Here is a 15,678-nt window from a genome sequence, read left to right as displayed (position 1 = left end):
GCTGCTACGCTTCCCACTATGGTGATAATGGGCTAGCCCTCTGAAACTGTAAGCAAGTCCCAATTAAATGCTTTCTTTTATAAGAGTTGCCTTGGTCACAGTTTCTCTTCCAGCAACAGAACAGAAACTAAGAAAGGCACGATGCTCCCTCCAGCATGGCTCTATTTAGAATTGCTGTGGATATCCAGGATATTGTGTTCTTTTGTATGAATTTTAGGATTTTTGTTTCTATTTCTGAAAAGAACATCATTGAGACTTTCATGGTGACTGCATTGTATCTATAGATCACTTTGGGCAGTGTAGTAATTTTTGCAACAACCATTCTGCCAATCCATAAGCATGGAAAATCTTTCCATCTTCTAGCATCTTCTTTAATATCTTTCTTCAGTGTCTGAAAGTTTTCATTATGAAGATCTTCTACCTGCTTAGTTAGGTTTATTCCTGGTAGTTTTTTTTAAAGTGTTGTATTGTGAATGGTATTCCCTACCTCCTACTCCCGATTTCTTTCTTGGTGATCTTACTAATGTTATATAAAAAAAATTACTGATTTTTGAGTGATGAATTTTATCAATGAATTTTACTTTACTGAAGGGGCTTGTCAGGTCTCAGAGTTTTCTGATGTGATGAGAAGCCCACGCTGAAGACACACAACAAAGAAAAATACCCCAAGTAAGATAAATATAAGAAAAGAAAGAAAATCACAATCAAGACCCTGCATCAAAAGTAAGTAAATACAAACACAAGCTTAAGAAGATCCGATGAGAAAGTAAAAATACTACTGAAAGTGTAGTAGAGAAACAAAGGAAATAAAACAGTAGGGAGAGAAAAAAAAAAAGAAAAAGAAACAGTTGTTCAATAATGAGAAAAAATATTTTTAAAAAAGCCAAGCACATAAAGAAGAACCAAAATAGCTTTAAAATATATTAAAGCAAGGGCTAGCCATTGTGGCGCACACCTCTAATCTCAGCACTCGGGAGGCAGAGACAGAAGGATTACCTGTGAGTTTGAGATCAGCCTGGTCTACCGAATGAAACCCTGTCTCAAAACAAAGAAAACAACAATAAAAACACTAACAAAAATTGATAAAATAGAAATACTGCTCAATGTGTATTGAAAAGGAGAGGCACGGTGACAGGAAAGCGTGTGTGTGTGTGTGTGTGTGTGTGTGTGTGTGTGTGTGTGTGTGTGTGTGTAGTGCTGGAACAGTTTCCCTGGTTCCTCTTGGATACTTGGATACTGCCTGCTCTATGTGAGGGCTGCTGGCTGGACTCGTGGGCTCTTTCCCGTGGTTTATGCTGGTGTTGAGCTTGTGTTGGACAACCATCTAACACCTACTGGCACGGCCTTTATTCTAGCATTTCCCCTTCTATGCATGTTAGGGGCCCCTGCTGGCCTCGGGAAGGCAGCTTCTCGTCTTCCAGCTTGCCCAAAGATATTCTCTCTTGTCTTCACTTTATTCATTATATTTGAAGTGCAACGAATCTGAGTGACATTTTGATCTAAGAAATGTCTTCGTGTTTATGTGACCTGTTATCTGTACCATTGGGAACTCACTTGGATGCCACTCTCAAATATAAACGGTTTGGAGCATGGCAGGGGATGTGTTGACCGCTGTATGGTCACCCACATGCTCAACCGCTTGGTCACCCAGGTGTCCAGAGCTTATTGTGTTAATACTTTCCTATAAAAATGTAAACTAGTTCATTCATCGTATTAAACACTTTGTGATCAACTCCTGGGGCTGAAATTTTCTTAGGGATAGAGAAAAAGGAACCAAAAGCAAATATATTTTATTTTCATAAATTTACCGAGAATCTAATGTTAAAGTCAGCTGATTTTTATCGATTCTTACTCGGAGCCAGGCCAGAGCCACTGAGTAGTGGGTTTGTTTTAACACAGTGAATTTTGCACAAACCCTGTGAATGAAATCCCCTTCCAGTGCTATTGTGTGTGAGAGGATAGTGTGTGCCTGGCCCAGAGCCTCTCAGCGGCAGGAGGCTGCGATGACCCTGCCTTCGAGAAGCACAGAACTTAGCCAGTCGGGTCCACTAAATATGGGAGGTGCTGAAGGTGTTTTTATTTTTGCAGTTATTATTATTGTTGTTGTTATGTTATATTTTTACTCATTTTCTTTGCGGTAAGGGCTGTGTGAGCCACTGTCTGCACATGGAAGTCAGAGGAAAACTTACAAGAGTCAATGGGTCTTGGAGTTTAGGTTCAGGCCATTGGGCTTGACTACAAGCTCCTTAATTGGCTGAGCCATCTTGCCAGCCCTGAATATGTTTTGTGTCTAGTCTTTTCTTTTTCTTTTGGCTAGTCTCAAACTTGTGAGCTCATGGGATCCTCCCGCATCAGCTTCCCAAGGAACTGGGATTAGAAGTGTGTGCAATCAACACACAACAAGGGCTCCTAGTATATATGCATACAAACTGCTCCCTTCTAAAGCCAGACGGTTAGAACTTGCCTCAAGCTGACAACTTGGTGCTGAGAGACCCCAAACAAGGGAACAATAGCTTCCCCCTGAGCAAGCGAGGCAGAGCCCTCCTCAGAGAGGTGTCACTCAAAGGGAGCATGGCAGGAGGAAGGGGAGGAACCCATGGTGGCACAGCTATGCAAGGCGACAGGCAGACTAGCAGTCCAGGGCACAGCAGGGCCAGACGCTTTTTCATGGCAGTGTGAGCTGCGCAGCTGAGCGGGAGGTGCAGCCGGTCCACCCTGAAGGGGGTCCTGAGCAGGCTGCGTTCTACAGGAATCTGAAATGGCTCACGCTTCTTTCTAAGACGGTGACTCCACTGACTTTGGACTGCCCCCGACTGTAAGGGACGGTGACAGATGACCCCAACACCAGTGATAGCAAAAGCTGAGGGAAGACAGATGTTAAGCTTGGGTCGTTTGGGGATATTTGGAGGTAAGCACACCAAACTCTTGCAGTGGTGGTAGAGGTAGAATAAAAATAGTGCCTGGCATGGCCACATGGAAAGGTTATAATCATCAAGGTGTGACCCCAACAACCCAGAGACCCTCCAGCTAGCTTCAGGCCATCGTGTCCAGGGTGAAAGCGGACAGTGCTGGAGACTCGGAAGTGTTGATCTCCATGTTGCCCTTCTGTGAACCCCAACACTTTTGAGGCTTCAGCACGTCACCATCTCAGGGAGGCTGAGAAGAAGTGAGTTGTGTTGACCACCTTGGAGAGTTCTAAATTCACACTCGCCCTCTCCATGCAAGCGCAGACCATGCTCCTTAAGCGTCCATCATTGCAGAAGGGATTCTGAGTCTGTTTGTCCTGCTTCCCCGCCCCCCACCCCCGACTAAGTCACAAGAGCACAGCAGGACAAGAAGGTCCCACTGGGGTTGAAATCACAGGCTTTGATGCCATTCATGCTGGCACGCCTGTACAGCCACTGTGCCTGTCAACACTACTGGAAGCAGCTAGGAGCAGGTCCCCTGGGATAGCCTCAAGCCCACAGGGCATTCCACAGAGAGCAGGAGGTCAGTTATAGAAGGCAGCATTGGCAATCGCCCAAACCGGGCTGCCAGCCTCGGGAACTGGTCCCACACACTCCTGATCCTCAGCCAGGAAGACTCCTGTAATAGAAGCACAACAGAGCTGGATCTTTGTCCCCGAAGGAGACCTTGAGTCCTTGTAGGAGAAGAGAAAAAAATCTATATACACGTCAAGACAAAGTCACAAATTAGACCAGCCTTGACAGCAGGAAACAGCTCTGTTGGAATTGCATGACCCACATTACTATCTGGAAACCAAAGTTCACAAGCCAAGAGCGGGGGAGAGGACTCAGCTGCACAGGAGAGATGAGAGGGAAGTGTGTGTGTGTGTGTGTCTGTGTGTGTGTGTGTCTGTGTGTCTGTGCATATGTGTGTGTTGTAAGGAGACAAAAACTTTGTGTCTCTTTCAGGTCAAGACCCATCAAAGCAAGAGCTAGTCAGATTACCCTTTTGCTAATGACTGACCCACAGAATAGCCACTCATTAACCACAAGAGTTTCTTTGCAGAATCCTTTCTCCCAGTGTCTACACACACACACACACACCACACACACACACACACACACACACACACACACACACACACACACATATATATATATATATATATATATATATATATATATATATATATATACCACCTATGGCATACCAAAGCCAGGCCATAAGGCACAACTTGGCCCTCTGCAAACCCTTGGTGGGCTGAGTCCTAGCAGGGACCCCTTAGTCCTGCTTACCCTGTCCCAGCATATCTGCTTGGTTGCTCTGGTCCAGGCCTGGGTTCTTCGAGATTGTCTGACCCATCACTTTGTACTAAGGTATGGTTCATGTACTATGGCTTAGTAATCCCTCTGAGATGTGTTCATTATCCTACCTTCTGTTCAGTAGGCTCAGGTGCCCTCCACTGAGGGAGTTTAAACGGAAACATCTTGATGTCATTGTCTGTCAAAGTCCTTTTAAAGAGATGTCAGCATCCTGACTTGAGTCCCCAGAGAAGTCAGGCCGGATGGTCACGGGTTTCCCACCTCTTGGGAAGTTCCTCTTTCTGCCTCTCCCTTCATCTGATTCTGCATTTTCATTCAAACAAGATTATCTTTCAATACAACTCTCCAACATGGACATACACAAGAAACTGTCCCAAACAGTGTGTGAAGGTTAAGATCTGCTCCTACCAAGGGAAAAAAAATAGCATAAGCTTAGAAATGCCCAAACAGAAGTCTGCTTAATGTGTGAAAAGGTAACATATCCAGAGTCACTTACTCGAATGAGCAGGAACTTCTCTGGACACGAAACAATTTTACCAGTGCATGTATGTACAGGTATGTAGATGTTCATACACCAGAGAGACCTCAAAAATAGCAGTTAATGTGAAATATGCTCTAACAATGACAAATGACCTCAAAACAGCATGGCTGTTAGTAGCAAGCCTTAGCCTCTCACTCCCAACTAGGAGGACCAGTGGACTTTGCTGGTCTTGGCTCCAGGCTGTGAGTTGGCTTTAGATATTGTGTCTCCAGATTTGGGGACTGGCAGTTGCTTGGGGCCTGCCTTCCACATGACAGGGACAGAAACCTAGAGTGGAAGAGGAGAAATCACAGCACATCTTAAGAGCTTGGTCCCAAACTGGCATAATGTCCCTTTTGTCCACCTTCTTTTGGCCAGAGAGGCATGTATGGTCAGTTCCAGCATCAACGAGTCAGGATGAAGAAAGAAAAGGACTCAGCCACCATACAATGACACAGAGGTCTCAGGGACGTGCATGGCAGTGCTCAGAGGTGGGTTTGGGGACAGGAAAATAGGGCCACAAGTGTCAGGTGATGAGTTCAGGGAGATTGGGACTGACTATGGCAGGCATGGCTACCTTGCCAAGGACAGTGGCTTTTATCATGTAGGCAGTGGACTGATACTGAGGGGTAAGGAATGGCTTGGCCATGGTTTCCTCTGCCCCAGCTGCTCCAAGGCACATAGGAGCATGTGGTGGCTGAATGGAAACCAGTGGCTGCTGCCAGGGACAGGCAGAAGCCTTTGGGGACAGGTCTGGGCTCGTGGCCAGGGTCACTCTGGGCATGCATGTGTCACATATAAACTTAGCTCTGACTGGGCTCGTAGATTAACTGAGTGCTCTGAGGGTGTGTAAGAAGCCACAAGGGTAAGGGCTGAAAGCACAGGACTCGCCACAAAACTAAGTTCCCAGGCAGAGGGAACCTTGTGATTCAACCCCAGCCCCACTTACCTCGAGGCTCAGTTTCCACACTGATAAAATGGTTGCCATTCCCACACTGCCTCGACTTAGAGCCAGGATGAAGTAATGTAGGCAAACATTGGAATGACTAATGAATATTCGTGACATTTGAATTGTTCTTTTTCTCTTTTGCAGTACTGAGGATTGAATCAGGTCCTTCCATACCCCAGATACTGAGCTATACCCCCACATTTTATTTCGTTTTCCTTTTGAGGTATGGTCTTGCTATTTAACCTAGAAGGGCCTTCAGCTCCTGCTGCCTTAGCCACCCAAGGAGCTAGGGTTGCAGGCATGCATGCCAGGCCCACTAATCATTCTTTATATTGGTATGTAAGATGTATATGCGAAGGATCGCAATAGTTGAAGCCAAGGAAACAGCTACTCTTCTGGTGAACTAACCCTGTACAGATGGCCCTTCAACTTGTGATGATTGGACTCACAATCTTTAACTTCACAACAACAAAGAAGAAGCACATACTCAGGAAGCAGACTTTAAAAACCTTTTTGAAAACACTTACTCCGGCGCTCAAACTGTCCTGGAGCTCACTAGGTAGACCAGGCTGGCCTGGAACTCAGATTGTCCTGTCTCCTGAAAGTCCTGGGATTAAGAGTGTGTACCACCATACCCAGCCAGATTTTAACTCTTGAATTCATATTCTTTTCCATGCTGGTCTTCTTTCCACAGGCTAGACAAGGGCAGCAAGCTGCAACCCCCAGGCAACCCGGTGGTCATTGAGGAAATAGCCCATACTCCATAGTGCTCTGTTGTCAACTGTGATGTTCTTCAGGTTAGATGTGGAGCATTTTCAGCATGATATATTCAGTGTACAGTATATGTCCTGATCAGGATGTTGTCTCCCAGTGAGTCTAGAAGCAGCTCTGGTTTTGTGGGGTCCTAGCACCAGCAGGGACATCAGTGAAAGGGACACCAAGTGTGTGACTAATGGAGATGTGGAGAGGACCCACAGTGCTCACACTGCCAGCAAAGCTGGAAGGATGCTAAGCACCGAGACTCTTCATCTTTAGCAAAATCGAGGCTATACACACAACTGTGCTAAAACTGTTGTTTACAAGACCCCAAGGGCTAGGAGAGAAAGCCCCTAGGAGATGATGCCATAAGGGAACGATCAAACAGACCTGCCACTGTGATGTTGTTTCCACAGGCAGAAGGCGTGGCTAGGAGTTTGTTTGTGTATTCTGCATCTGACAACAGAGAGAGCCACAGAGAGGTACCTTGGCCAGTGACAGCTTGGAGACTTGATTCTGGACCTGCTAGTGGGGGCATCGGGTTCCTCAAGTGGACCCATTCTTTGATAGACAGGCTGGAAGCTAACACCGTAAAAACCAATAGCAGTCAGCTGGTTTGGATGCCAGGTTTGTGCATCTTCAGGAAGCTGGATCATTCCCGGAGGTGATGAGTGTAGAATAGAAGATTAGCCCACCATCCCAGAGACGCCTGCTTGCAGGAAGCTCCAACACATTGTGGCCAGTTAAAAGTGTAAGATGTGGCCTGCTGGAATGATCTGAACAGAAGCTGGGGAATAGATTTCCAACCGTGATCTTTTGGTGACTTAATGGAAGTTAATGAGACTAATATACCCTAAAGAAGGCCCATGACAAATTTCCCCTCACACTGTTAGCAACAATGGAAGGATGCTAAACATTAAGGGTCCACACTGTACAAATTACCTTCTTAGATTGCTTGCTTTTATAAGGCTCAACAGAATACAATCTTACCTAATCGAATTCACATGCAATGAAACAAGATTTGAGCAAGAAGAAAAGAGTGAGTGAAAGCTGAAAAAGTTTGGACTTTGGCTCAGGCTCAATCTCAACAAATCTGCATTCTGTAATTCAGATCAAATTTTGCACATACAACCATGTGACACAGAGCAAGGTCTTAATCTTATAATAAGGGAATGCATACTCCCCTGTCGATCCATTAGTTTGTATTGCCTAGTGACATCACAGCCATCTTGGTGTAAGTACATGCTACAGAGTCACATAATGAATGATGCAATTGCCTGACATTTCCTTGGCTGTATCTTGTCATTGAGTACCACATAACTTCTAGCTCCCCAACTCTGACCAGCTGTGGCTTTGGAAGAGAAATGATTATAACACTGTGATTCTGGAATCAATAAAGGAAAACACAGCCTTGTCTCCATACCGGGGAAAATTTCTTGGGGGTAGATATTGTAAGTCTATATACCCCAGAAAACATCCCTCTTATCAAATGCCACAGGAGGCAGGAAACATAGGAAGACAGAAGATGGATGTGTAACACAGGATGGTGACTGAGGAGGAAATGTTAGAGGAAGTGGAGTTTAAAGAGAGCAGAGAACACAGCTAAGTCCGTCAGGCTGCTGTAGCCGGAAGACAGGTGCTGAGGATCCTTGGACTTGAACACGGGGATCCTGAGGAAGGCAGGTCTCAGCACATGTTTGCTTTTCCATTTCATCCTCCTCCTCTTCCTCCCCACCCTGCTCCTTCTGTTCCTCTCTTTCAGGGTTTGTTCTTGGACCAAACGTGTCCCAATTATAACAAAAAAGATTGTTTATAACTTCCTTAGGCCAAGTATCCTTTATGAAAGTCAATTTTGTTTATATTGTTTATAGTGTGGAGTAATTTATGGCAATATTACTAAAATAGATCAAGGACTTGTGTTTTGCCCTTTCATGCCTCCATGAAAATAGGACTTGGAAAATTTCTTCCTTGTTTTACAAATATTCTTTTATGGGAGATTTGATATCTGTCAAGCTTTATGATATATTTGGGAAACATTCCCAAATACAAAAAATAGGGAGAGAGATATCTTATCTTCAACCTTCCCAAACATATCTCCTTAATTATTGGCTAAGACAACCCCAAGCAGAGGCCTTTATGGTTTTCTGCCTCAGTGTTCCATTCTGAGGCTCTGGGAAGGATCCACGGGCCTCTTACCCAAGGCTAGGATGGAGCAGCAAGGCTAAAATGTCCTGTGAACTTGTAGAAATAAACTTGGGGAGCCCCATAGCACCCTCTTTCTCCAAACGTGCTACTCTGCTTCCTTTAGGGGGGCATTTAAACTTCTGGGAATCTTATCTAATTTCAGAATTTGAGATTATTTGAAAGTATCTGAGATCCTAGAAAGGTTTCTTTGTTTTTATTTCCCTCTTACTCTAAAGATATGACCTAAAGTGAGAAAATTCCCTGGGACCTTCTCTGGTAAAGAAGGAATCCCTGACCAGGAAGACGGTGCTTTAACAGAGGATGACAATGTCTAGACCTGAAATTTTGGGGATCCGGTATTATTAAACACAAATAGGATTTTTAAAGAATGGCATGTATGGTGGGTGAAAGCCCTGACAGTGAATTTGGAACTGTGAAAACTATGTCGCAATCTTGTGGTAAGGAAACAGAAGACGTGGGCTCGCTTTGGCATCACACATTTACACATTCCCAAAGTGGAAACGACCAGGAGAAATGACACACACGGATCAGGACGGTGTCATCTTCAGGTGTGGACTAAGATGCAACACTCTGTGTCTTCTTTCTGTCCATTGTCAATTTTCAGGGGACCTCACAAGTGGATAATAATAATAATAATAATCATTTATTATTTTATTACTATTTACTCCTAAGATTGCTGAGAATGGTGATGCAGGCAAGCTTTCACAAACAGATTCATCTTGGAATTTCTGCTTCCAATAATATCAAAAAAATTGGGGCAAATCTTCCCAAAAACAGCTATAAAAATTGTACAAAATGTTTAACACCCATCTACTTGAAGTCATGTAAGAGCTAACAAGATAGAGGATTGTTGGGGAGCATCTGAGAAACGGTAGGAATTCAAGGGATAAGTCTGGAGTAACAATATACCCATCTCTGAGGAAGCAGCCATAAGTTGGTTTGAAACTGGGGGAGATTCTACAGAAGTGCAGAACTTTCCAGGGAAGGAAAAAAGGTGTCCCTGGGAATTTTCTCACTTTAGACCATAGCCTTAGAGTAAGAGGGAAATAGAAACAAATAAACCCTTCCAGGACCTCAGATACTTTCAAATTATCTCAAATTCTGAAATTAAGTAAGATTCCCAGGGGTTTAAATGTCCCCTGAAGGAAGCAGAGTAGCATCTTTGGAGAAAGAGGGTGCCATGGGGCTCCCCAAGCTTATTTCTACAAGTTCACAGGACATACTATACTTATGCTATAAGATTGTGTCTCTTAGTATCAGAAAAGCTGCACTCATATAGCTTAACGAACAGGGCTTCCTAAACATGACCTGAACAAAGAAGACACCAATCCAATCGACATGCTAATAGGCAAGCAGAGAAGCTCAGGGCGCCTTGGCCCTAGACAAAGAACTACAGGCAACCAAGGAATGCAGGGAGTGGAAGAAACAGTCTTCTCCTGGGAAGAACACACCAATTGGTAGTCAGCCATTAAAATGTACATACAAGTAACATTATACAGACTGAGCAGGCTGTATGTATGTATTAGAACACACTGTGTGTGTGTGTGTGTGTGTGTGTGTGTGTGTGTGTGTGTGTGTAAAACAACAATTAAAATGAAGCCATGCATTTCTGAAAGAGAGCAATGGAAGGGTTTGGAATGAGGAAGGGAAGGGGAGAAATTATGTAATTATATTATGACCTCAAAGATAAATTAGCAAGGTAAAGAGGGGAAGAACAGTAGAAAAACAAATAGCAGAAACAGGTGCAGCCTGCAGGGCTCCAGACTATAATGTCCACAGATTCAAACACTGAAATAATCTGTTCACTATCCTTGATTGTCCACAGAAAATGGGCCTTGTTCTCAAGAAATACATTTCAGGCTTGGAATTTGGCTCTTTGGTAATTTACCTCGTTTGTGAGAGGCTCTTGGTTCAAACCCCAGCACTAGAGGAAAAAAGGAAAACGAAGTAAATCTATAAAGGTGTCATAAAGTCAATAAGTAGAACTTACTGGACAATAGCTAGTCTACAACAGCCAGAGTTTAACACCAAAATGGACACAACTGAGAGAACTAGAAAATATGTGAGAAAGTATGAAAAGGATAAGAAGTTACTGGTGGAGATGTACAAGCCATCAGGGTAAAATGAAAGTCTTAGGGGCAGGGAGGACGGGGAGGTAACTCCTTCGGTAATGTGCCTGTCACAGCAGAAGAACTTGAATTTGGATCCTCTCAGCACTCATGTAAAAAGCCTGGAGCAGGCACACAGACTCCATCACTGAGGTGGGGAAGAGGACGGATCCCTAAAGATCATTAGCAAGCCAGTCCAGGGAATCACGAGCTCCAGGTTCGGAGAGACCCTGTTTCAAAATAAAATAAGGTGGAGAACAATAAAGATACACAACAGTGACCTCTGGCCTCCACCTGAACCCTACACGCCTGTACACAAACTCATGTGCATGCACAACACACACACACACACACACACACACACACACACACACACACACAAGTCTTGAATATTTAGAATCAGAATCAGAGAAAGAAAATAAGGAAGAAACAAAGTGATAAAGGGAGAGAAACTTTGGAGAAGTGATAGAAGACCTCAAGCTTCAAATTCAAGAAATTCTCTGACACACAACAAATTAATTCACATCAAAGATCTAAAATATCTCTGAGGACAGATAAGAAGAGGAGATTTCAGAGAAACTAGAGAAGAAAAATGCTAGCAAGAATGAAACACAAAGCCAATAGAATGGTGTAGTTAGTGTAAGTTTTCAAATGAAGAGCTGGGAGTTTTATAGCTGTAAAAATATCCTTAAAGGCAGATGATACATTTTTTTTGGACAAACTAACTGAAATTATTTGTGACCAGCCATCCTACATTAAAGGAAATATCAGATATATTCTATAAGTAGAGATGAAAGGATCCCATAGAAGTTTGAAAATGCATAAAGGAATAAGAAATAATAAAATGTTAGCAATTTGATAAATATTGATTGCACAGAATATTTTTGGTGATAAAAGCACAGGAAGACTTAGACGACAAAAATAAACTATAAATTATGTAAAGGATTCTATGGATAGAAACGTGGTATTGAGATTTGGTAAGAAGAATGCATTCTGTAATCCCTGGAGTAACCACTAATTAAAAGTGCATGGGACTGACCTAGGCCCTCTACATATATAGGACATTTGGGTGCCTTGGTCCTCTGGTGGGAGGGTCCTAATAGTGGGAGCAGTGGCTGTCTCCAACTTTTTTACTGGCCTTTGGAACCTTACTCCTCATATCGGGTCACTTTGCCCAACCTTAATACACGGGGAGATGCTTAGTCTTACTGCAACCTGATATGCCATGTTTTATTGATACTCATGGGAGTCCTGCCCTTTCCTAAACAGAAATGGAAGAGGAGTGGATTTGGGGCGTGGTGGAAACAGAGGAGGGATGAGGGGAGGGACTGGGAGGAGAGAATGGGTGGGAAACTGTAGCTGGGATGTAAAATAAATTAATAAATAGATTTATTAAATATTTTACATCCACACAAAAAAAATAAATAAAAATAAAGCCCAATCAAGGGAAATAGTCTAGGGTTCTAGTGCAATCTGAGGATCACATTAATAAAATTGTACTGATACAGAGGCTTTAAAGAAATAAGCAGATTTTTAGTGACCTTTATCCCACACAAGTCACTGAAGTAACAGATATGTTGATTGGCTTCATTATAATAATTATTTTTCCCATCTGTATATATCCCATAACATCGTGTGGTGAACTTCAAGTGTACAAAAAATGTTTTCCTAGAAAGTTAAGTTTTAGGACATCTAAACACGCACAGGGGAGAAAGACCATAGAGAATAATGCCCTGAAAGCAGACTGGAGGCAAATGAAAGGCATCCAGAGAGAAAGCTCTTCAGGCGCTGAATTGGGAAGAGCACAGCGCACTACGGAGAGGGGTTAGCGATTGGGAGCACTCAATACTCCTGCGGGAGACCCAGGTTTGGCTCCCAGCAGCCACGCGGTAGCTCCCAACTACCTGTAGTTCAAGATCCAGGGTCCCTATCGCCCTCTACTGCCCCGCTGTAAGGTAGGCGGCACACAGACGTGCGGGCAAAACACTCATAAACATAAATAAAATCAATCTAAAATTTAAAAAGTGATGAAGGCGTACGCATCAACTCCTCGGGAGAAACCCTGCTTGAATTTTTTATCACTTCCACTTCACCAATACCCTGGAGCACATGAACCTCGGGGCTGCACTTGAAACTGACCTTCTCAAAGGTGCTCAGGGATGGTTTGGGCAGGAAAGCGCTGACTTTCTGAAGTCATGTGCAGGGGAATCCTTTAAAAAGCTGGTCACAGACTCTTCCCCTCTCTCCTTCTCTTTCCTCTTCGCTCCTCTCTCCCTTCTCCTCACGTGTCTTTCCAACAGGCCTGGCCACACTCTATTCTGTCCTCCCCGCCCCCCAATAAAGCTCTGATACTGAGTTTTGTCGTGCCTTGTGGCTTTCTCACATGGTAACAGTGCCGCTGCACCGCTTATTAAAACCAACAATCCTCCTAAAAACGTAAAGTTTTGAGTGGATACATAAGCTTTGTAAACTTCAGTCTCTGAATATTAAGTTCCTAGGTCATTTCTGGATATAATAGGACATTTTATCTGTATCTAACCCATGTGCAGCCTCACCACCAATATCCTACTGTTGTGAATCTTGGTGTGGGAGAGAGTGAACGATGGTCTGGGAGCATGAGTATTCGTGGGCTCAGGAGGCTGTGGGAGGTGTCTTTAGTTCACCTGTAGGGCCACTTTCCATTTGCTTATTAAGGTTTTGAGAATTTCATATTTGATACTGTATTTACATCATTCGCTCCTTCTATTTCCCTCCCCAATTGCTCCTGTGTTCCCCTTCCTTCCCAAATTCATGACCTCTTCTTTATTATGCTACATGTAAATATATATACATATATGAATATATAAATACAACCTGATGAGTCCATTTAGTGTTGCTTGTAGATGAAATTCTAAAATGAAATTCTAAACGGTCTTAGTAAATAAGAAACGCAGAGCCAAATACAGAGTTAAAGCCTAAGAGATCAGAACACTAGTAAAGCCCAAGACTACCTTTAGCTTACCCATCACTACCGTCTCTTCCCCTGAGAGAGAGACCTTCTTCGTGACCCATCTTTTTATTGCCTTTCTGTCCTACCTTCTCTTTGGCTCTAAACCCATCCACACGATTTCCTTGTCACTGCCTGTCTATACAGACCTCCAGGTCTCTATGGTTCGTACTGGGATTAAAGGTTAGGGTCATCACACTTGGCTGTGTCCTTGACCATACAGAGACTCAGCCTGCCATGTGATTGGCTTAAGGGCATGTGCCACCACCACCACCACCACCACTGGACTTCTGCTAAATGGCTTACTTTTAGCCCTGATCCCCAGGCAACTTTATTTATTAACATACAAATAAAATCACATTTCAGCACAAATAAAATACCACCATAGTTGCTTGTATGTGTATCCTTTTAGGGATGCACACTTGGGATTGGCTAACCTATCACGGGGCTCGTCCCTGGAGAAGACTGAGTCTCTCTCTCTCAGCAGCCGTTAACTGCTCTAGCTCTTCATCTCGGGGCAGAGCCTTGTGGGAGTTCCCCCATCCATGTTGGCATGTCAACTGGTGTTGTCACTGTGCGGGTCTAGAGTGTCATTGTGGTTTCATGGGTGTGTCTTCCTTGTCTTATGTTGAAGATAACTACCTCACAGCAGGAATCCTAGTCCTCTGGGTCATACAATCTTTCTGTCCCCCTAGTTCATGTTTCTTGAGCCTTAAGAATGGAGGTTGTATTGTATCAACTGGGCTTTGGTACCCATGCTCAGCTCTCTGCATTTGGACTGCTTGTAGATTTCTGTAATGATCTCCATCTGCTGTAAAATGAGACTTCTTTGATGAGGGGTAAGAGCTGCAATCATCTCTGTGTGTAAGGATAGCTTGTACAATGCAGCTAGAAATTATATCGGCCAGTCTTCCAAGGCAACTATTTGCTGCACAGCCTGGCCACCCCTCTTACCTCCCCAGCCCCCCTTTTCCTCAAATAGATTGCTACCAAGGGAAAGTGGAGGAGCCCCAGCTTCTGGGGACAATGTTCTGTAACTGACCATTGAGATCCCAAGGGGAAAAGGGCATGGCACAGAAAATTAGCCATGCTGGTGGGCCTAGCTAAATATCTCCTGTGAAAGGATGGGAGAAATATTTTTGATAAACCGTGCAGGGTGATGATGGGAGGAAGATACATCCACAGAATAAGAGTGAAGAAATACCAGTTGCTTCCCTCTGGGGAAAGACTGCGGGTGTTTCTAGACTTCGGGGAACTCCGGTGCTAGCATCTCTTCAAGAAGCCTTCCTAATCCATTGAGACAACTGGTTGGAAATGAACTATTCTTGGAAAGTCTAGAACATGGAGCCATTATGCTCTGTGGAGTTTGCCAAGATAGTCAACATCCCTTTCGTCTTCATCTACCCCATGGACAATGCTGGAGAGTTTTTACTATGCTTTGCAAGATGCGGGGGTGGGAGGCACAGCTAGGAAACTTGACCTAAATGGAATCAGTATCACTTCTGTGACACTAAGCCAACCTCTGCTACCTATACTCCCAGTGTTCTCTCCGGTCTACAGCTACAGTCTAGATTGAGATATATTTCTTAGAGCTCCCAACACTACAACACCACTCTACTCATGGGGATGCAGACACCTACATTGACTTGCCCTGCCCCCCCTCCCCAGGGTGGCATTTCATGCCCCTCCCACCCAGGCCAGGTGGGTCGCTGAACCAGCACTATAATTCTAGCTGTGAGTCTTAAGTTCTGAGATTTCTTTTTAGAAACTGTTCACGTAGGTGTTGGAAGAGAAAACAAGACACTTTGTTCTCTGGGCTCTTTTCCCATCCTCAGCCTTTAAGAAGAAGGGAGAGTCTGAGTTCTCTCAGATCAGGGGTGGCATTT

Source organism: Peromyscus leucopus, chromosome 16_21 (assembly GCF_004664715.2).
Source record: "Peromyscus leucopus breed LL Stock chromosome 16_21, UCI_PerLeu_2.1, whole genome shotgun sequence".
NCBI classification, from domain to species: Eukaryota; Metazoa; Chordata; class Mammalia; order Rodentia; family Cricetidae; genus Peromyscus; species Peromyscus leucopus.
This window is presented reverse-complemented; position numbering follows the sequence as displayed.